The sequence below is a fragment of the Penaeus monodon genome, chromosome 14 (genome assembly GCF_015228065.2).
Source record: "Penaeus monodon isolate SGIC_2016 chromosome 14, NSTDA_Pmon_1, whole genome shotgun sequence".
Classification (NCBI taxonomy): Eukaryota; Metazoa; Arthropoda; class Malacostraca; order Decapoda; family Penaeidae; genus Penaeus; species Penaeus monodon.
The window spans coordinates 41,426,020-41,433,222 of record NC_051399.1 but is presented as its reverse complement, the minus strand read 5'-3'; positions in this window follow the sequence as shown (position 1 = coordinate 41,433,222).

Below are 7,203 nucleotides of genomic sequence, written 5' to 3'. Positions count from 1 at the left end.
TGGCCTTGGAATTCGACAATTCACAATCAGTTTTTTCATCGTACATTTAGAAAACTTACAAGTATCTAGTCTTATTAGATAAATCATTAGTGTTTTTATATTTGCCCGTTCAGGAAGTGAATCAGGAATTCTGCAACTACAGAAATTATTTCTCCTGGAGATGATCACTCATTCATTAAAAAAACGAAGCTGAAGTTTTCCAATCCTTTATTTCTAATAACCCTTGGAAGTTTGAAGTTTCCTATTTGGTATGCTGAACATGGGATAAACAAATGGAATTTCTACATTTGCTAAATCAGGAACTGGAAAAGGAATCTCTTGCTCCGTCAACGAAAATGTAGGAAGCTGTGGAAGGCGAATCCCTGCACTGAAGCCGTAGTTCAGCCTTGCCGGAACTAAAAATTCGTACACATTAGGAGATCCAAATTCGGCACTGTTGCATAAAGTAACAACAGTAAATAATGTAATTATAACATTGATCGTCATGATGTCTGAGCTTAGTAGGCAGTGATAGCTCTTCTTTTTAAGAAAACTCTAGGAACTAAGCCTTCCTAACGGAGTCCTCAATCTGCATATTTTTAGCACGTGTGTGTGTGTGAGTGTGTGTGTGTGTGTGTGTGCACGTGTGTGATGTTTGTGTTTGTATGTATATGTATATATACATACATACATATATATATATATATATATATATATATATATATATATATATATATATGTATATATATATATATGTATATGTATATGTATATGTATAGTGTTTATCTACGCTTATACATCTGTCTATCTATATCTTTATTTACGTATGTATATTATATCTATACATACATATATATATACTTTTATCAATATCACATTTTCTTACTCCTATTATAGGTTAGTTTAGACTGTTAGAACTCACTAACGGGCTTTAAAATGAAAGTGTCCGAGAATTGTAAACGAGATGGAATAGGGCCAATATTACACATCGGAATATTAGGGGTAGACTCATGTGCCGGATAAACTTTTTCGATGGTATATATATACATACACACACACACACACACACACACACACACACACACACACACACACACACACACACACATATATATATATATATATATATATATATATATATATATATCTTGTCCTGGGTAAGACAATAAACTGCACCCTAGGGTTCCCTTGAACAAGGATAGCACCCTATTAGCGCCCTATACCAGGGTTGCGGTGAAACTGTCGGCAGCAGGGCAGTGGATATCTGGTGAAAACACCTTCAGTTCTACTGATTACTGGTTTCACCAAATAATATGTCTGGCGTATTACAGTGTAACTGTTTTAAAAGCGGCAGAGATAGTTCCTCCTAATTAGTTGGAGACTGCGAGTTGAGAAGGAGCCTGGGGGATTCCACTCAACTTTTATTTTCTCCTGACAAACCTCTACACCAATGATTAAATACAGAAACGATAATTCATACCACATCGCCCGTCGCGTGGGTTATCAAGGGGCGCGTTAGTTAGTGGGCAACCAGGCTGACAATGTTAAACATGCATCTGGAAGACAAAGAAGATAAAGAAAACAGGTCCAATTAAGAAACAGATTAAAAAATCGGAACGTGGAACGTAAGGAAAATGAAAGAGATGGGTAAATTACATACTGTCTGTAACGAAATGGATAGATACAACATTCAAATACTAGGAATAAGTGAGACCAATTGGAAAAGTAATGGAAGTTTCAAAACTAAAGAAAACAAGACAGTTCTTTTTTCTGGAAAAGAAGAAGGAAATTATAGTCACGGAGTTGCTATGATTCTCACGAAAAAAACTGCAAATGCACTAATTGGGTACAGCCCAATAAATGATCGCATTTTAAAAGTCAGAATACAAGCAAAACCTCATAATATTAGTATTATACAATGCTACGCACCAACCAATATTGCAAGTGATGAAGAAATGGAAATTTTTTATAACTCTCTCCAAGATACTTTAGACACAATCCTAACAGAGATGTAAAAATATCATGGGAGACCTCAACGCCAAAGTAGAAAAAATAATCTAAAAAATTACACCTGTGGAAAATTCGGCCTTGGAGATATAAATGAAAGAGGTAAAGATTTTATTGAATTCTGTAGTACAAATAATTTAGTTATAGCCAATACATTGTTCCAACACCACCCAAGACACTTGTACACGTGGTTTTCACCAGACAAAAGAACACGCAACCAAATTGACTACATTTTGTTGAACCAAAAATGGAAGAGTTGCATAAAAAATTCCAAAACAAGACCTGGTGCCGACTGCAACAGTGACCACCAACTACTAACTATCGACTTTAAAATAAGACTCAAAAAGATGGAGCGTCCAATACCACCTCTAAAGCTCGACTACAAAACTCTTGATAACAACTACAGAATTGCAGTGTCAAACAAATTTGAAATACTCAATCAATGTGAAGATGATAAAACACCAAATGAGTTGTGGGAAGAAGGAAAGAACTCCTGCTGAGCACTGCTTAAGAAACTATCGCCAAAAAGAAAAAGACAAATTCCCCCTGGATATCTGAAAAAACACTAAGTGAAATTGAAACAAGAAGATGCCTAAAATAAAAAGGTATCAATAATCCAGTTGAAAAAGTAATTTACAAAAACAAAATACAAAAATTCAAGATTATTGCGACAAGATAAGGAAAAATATTTAAATGAACATTGCCAGAGAATTGAAAACTGTTCTATCAATAAGACAACTAAAGAACTCTACCAAGGAGTACGAAACATCACACGAAAATTTAAACCTACAATGGACACTATCAAAACTGAAGATGGACTTTTTTTATGTGATGGAAAAGAAGTCAAAGATAGATGGAATCAATATTGTTCCAACTTATACAAAAAGAATAAAGATCTAACAACAACATTAATTAGACTCAATGACAGCGAGGATGAACCACCGCCACTGCTGGACGAAGTTATAAAAGCCATAAAAGAAGTAAAGAATAACAAGAGCCCCGGAATAGATGAAATAACAGCAGAACTAATTAAGAATGCTGGCGAAAGTGTTGAATACTTCTTCTACAAACTCTGTACAAAAATATGGAATGAAAGAAAATGGCCAGAAGACTGGGTAAAATCAGTCTTTACTCCCATACCTAAAAAGGTGACGCACTCCAATGCAACAATAATAGGACAATTGCCTTAATAAGTCACAGCAGCAAAATTTTGTTGAAAATTATTGCTGAAAGAATGAAGTTGAAGTTAAGAGAGGAAATTGCAGACGAACAAGCGGGTTTCGCCCTGGAAAAGGTACCAGAAACCAGATTCTAAATTTAAAATTGATCATAGAGAAAAACAGAGAACATCAAAAAGAAGGATGGGGGAGAGGTCCACGGCTGCTCAAACATGAGCATACCGTTACTGATATATATATATATATATATATATATATATATATATATATATATATATATATATATATATACATGTCTACCTGCTCCCTTGTAGGTCAGTCAGTCCCTGGGCGAAGGATTGTGAGGAGCAAGGTGTTGCCCATATATATATATATATATATATATATATATATATATATATATATATATATATATAGTATATATATATATATATATATATATATATATATATATATATTATATATATATATATATATATATATATATGGGGCCGCGGTGGCCGAATGGTTAGAGCGACGGACTCAAGACTGTCACGACGGCAATCTGAGTTCGAAGGTTCGAGTCACCGGCCGGCGCGTTGTTCCCTTGGGCAAGGAACTTCACCTCGATTGCCTACCTAGCCACTGGGTGGCCAAGCCAGCCCAAGTCAGTGCCGGTCCCAAGCCGGGATAAATAGGGGAAATGTTTAAACCTTAAAAGGTAACACCGGCACTCTCCGTGGAAAGGAACTGGAGACCCTACCACGTACTCACTCCAAGAGCATCACATGAAAACTACAATTAAGTATCATGCTGTGACCACGGCGGCTCAGACATGAACCTACCGTTAAAAGAAAAGAAAAAAATATATATATATAATTATTTAACGGTATTGTTTAGCATGCGTTAAGGATTTGTATGAATAAAAAAATGAATTTAATAAGAATAGATGACTAATAATTTCTTGTTGTATAAAACGGTATCTGCGTTTAGCTATATATAAGATTTTGCAATACTTTAAATGTAGATACTGACTTGGGAAACTAAATCCCTAGCTATTTCTACACCGTTTTATTGATGTTCATTTTACAGTTTGATTCACCGTAACCTTCAGCTTCATTCGGCTTGAATAATTTGCAGGCATACAGAAACGACACTAAACTTTGTCATGTTTTTATTTCTAATAACCCTTGACATTTTAAAGGGTTCTGCGTGGAATGTTGAATAGGGATAAACAAAGGAATATCTACATTTGCCAAATCAGGAACTGGAAGGGGAATTTCTTGCTCTTTGAAGGAAAGTGTGGAAGCTGAGGAAGGTGAATCCTGCCTGAACCCGTAGTTCAGCCTTGCCGGAGCCAATAACTCGTATACGTTTGGCGATCTATATACTGCGCTGTTGCATATAACAACAACAATGGAGAAGGTAATTATCACACCGATCTTCATGATGTTTGAACTTTGGAGAGCAGTGATAAACTCCTGTTTCCACGAAAGCCGTTTATGTACCCATCTCGGGAACTGAGTTTTCCCAACCGAGTCCCTAATCTGCTTATTCACAAGGAATGAGAAGTTACAGATTGATTATCAGATATACACTACCTTAATATATATATATATATATATATATATATATATTTTATATATATATATATATATTATATGTATATATATATATATATATATATGTATATGTATGTATATATTACATATATATATATATATATATATATATATTACATTATATATATATATATTATATATATATTATATAAAATATATATATATTAATATTATGTATGTAATATTTTAAACGAAATGCCTTGGGACTCCGGCTCCGGATTTTTGCCCGGATTGCCTCCCGAAGCTTATAAATGTCACTAAGCAGTGGATTGTTTAATAAAGGGTGGACTTCCAAGATTTGACCATGGACAGACTGTCCTACAAGGCGCATTCTGGCTCCACCATCTACGAAAGAAAACCAAACATTTACAGATCCGTGCGTGTGTGCATGTTTTGGGCATTCATAGACACATCGGCGTGTGTATGTGTGCACGCATTCACACACCCACGCATGTGACGCACCTTTGACGCACATACGAACATATTTGCTGTGTGTGTGGCACGCGCACATACACACACACACCAACCACACACACAAAACACACACACACACACACATATATCATAATATAATATATATATATATATAAAAATTTATATATATATGTATATATGTTTTTGATTATTCTATCTTTTTGGGTTTATCTGCCCCTTTCTTTCGCTTTATTCCGCAACGTCCCAATTCCTCCATCCTACCAACCGCATCTCCGCCTTACAGTCGTTTCTCACTTCTGCGTGATTGGACTGCTTTTCTTCTTCTTTGAGCTTTTACTCAAGCACAGCAGGCCTCTGGGTTTACTGCTTGCTTTTGAAATTATAACATCGATATCTGCGTGAAAATCTTATTTTGCTATAGATGGGATAACCATTAAAGCACTTGCAACCTTTTCCAGAGAACGGTCATTCACGTTTTGTAACATTTTAGAAATCGATATCGTTATGAAAATAATGTCTCATCTCATTCCTACTTACACCTCTTTATCGAGGCTTAATATTTTGTTATTTTGATAATGACTGAATGTCAGAAGACCATTATCAGGATTCCAGGTATATCTTATCCTTAGTCATTAAGATTTCTTAAGGTTTTCCGTTCTGGTATTGTACACTAACTTTATTTAACATCTCAATGCACTATGAACTGCGATGTTTATTGGCGTATTTGGATGTTTTCCATTATCTATTCATAATGAATTTGAGTACTTTACACTCTCGAAATTGGAATTCATACATTTCACCAAATCAGTTTTCCATTCGTACATTTAGAAAACTTACAAGTATCTAGGCTTATTGGGAAAATCAGTAGCGTTTTTATATTTGCCCGTTCAGGAAGTGAATCAGGAATTCTGCAACTACAGAAATTATTTCTTCTGGAGATGATCACTCATTCATTAAAAAAACAAAGCTGAAGCTTTTCCAATCCTTTATTTCTAATAACCCTTGGAAGTTTGAAGTCTCCTATTTGGTATGGTGAACATGGGATAAACAAATGGAATTTCTACATTTGCCAAATCTGGAACTGGAAGAGGAATCTCTTGCTCTGTCAACGAAAATGTAGGAAACTGTGGAAGGCGAATCCCTGCACTGAAGCCGTAGTTCAGCCTTGCCAGAGCTAAAAACTCGTACACGTTTGGAGATCCAAATTCGGCACTGTTGCATAAGGAACCAGCAGTAAATATTGTAATTATCACAATGATCTTCATAATGTCTGAGTTTGGTGGGCAGTGATAATTCTATTCAGGAAAGCACTATATGTACCTTCCTCTAGGAACTAAGCTTTCCTAACGGAGTCCCCACTCTACATATTTACCACGTGAGTGTATGTATGTGTGTGCGTATATGTATATATATATATATATATATATATATATATATATATATATATATACATATACATACAATGTTTGCATATGTATATATCTATATATCTATATTTGTTTATGCATGTATGTATATGTATATATACACAACGATGTATATATGCATATATGATTAAAGGCATATCTCTGTATCTAGCGTATGTGTGAATGTCTATCCGAACATATATATATATATATATATATATATATATATATATATAATATATATATATATATATATATATATTATATATATATATTACAATATATATATAAAGTGTGCGTGTGTTGTGTGTGTGTGTATGAGTATATTATCATTTACATATGTATACGTATATTTATAAACGCATATATATATATATATATATATATATATATATATATATATATTTTATATATATATATAATATATATTATTACATATATATATATATATACATATATACATATTACATATACATTTTCTATCTATCTATATCAAATATCTACTACCTGTTAAATATGGGATGAACAAATGGAATTTCCACATTTGCGAAATCAGGGAAATGGAAGAGGAATCTCTTGCTCCGTCAACGAAAATGT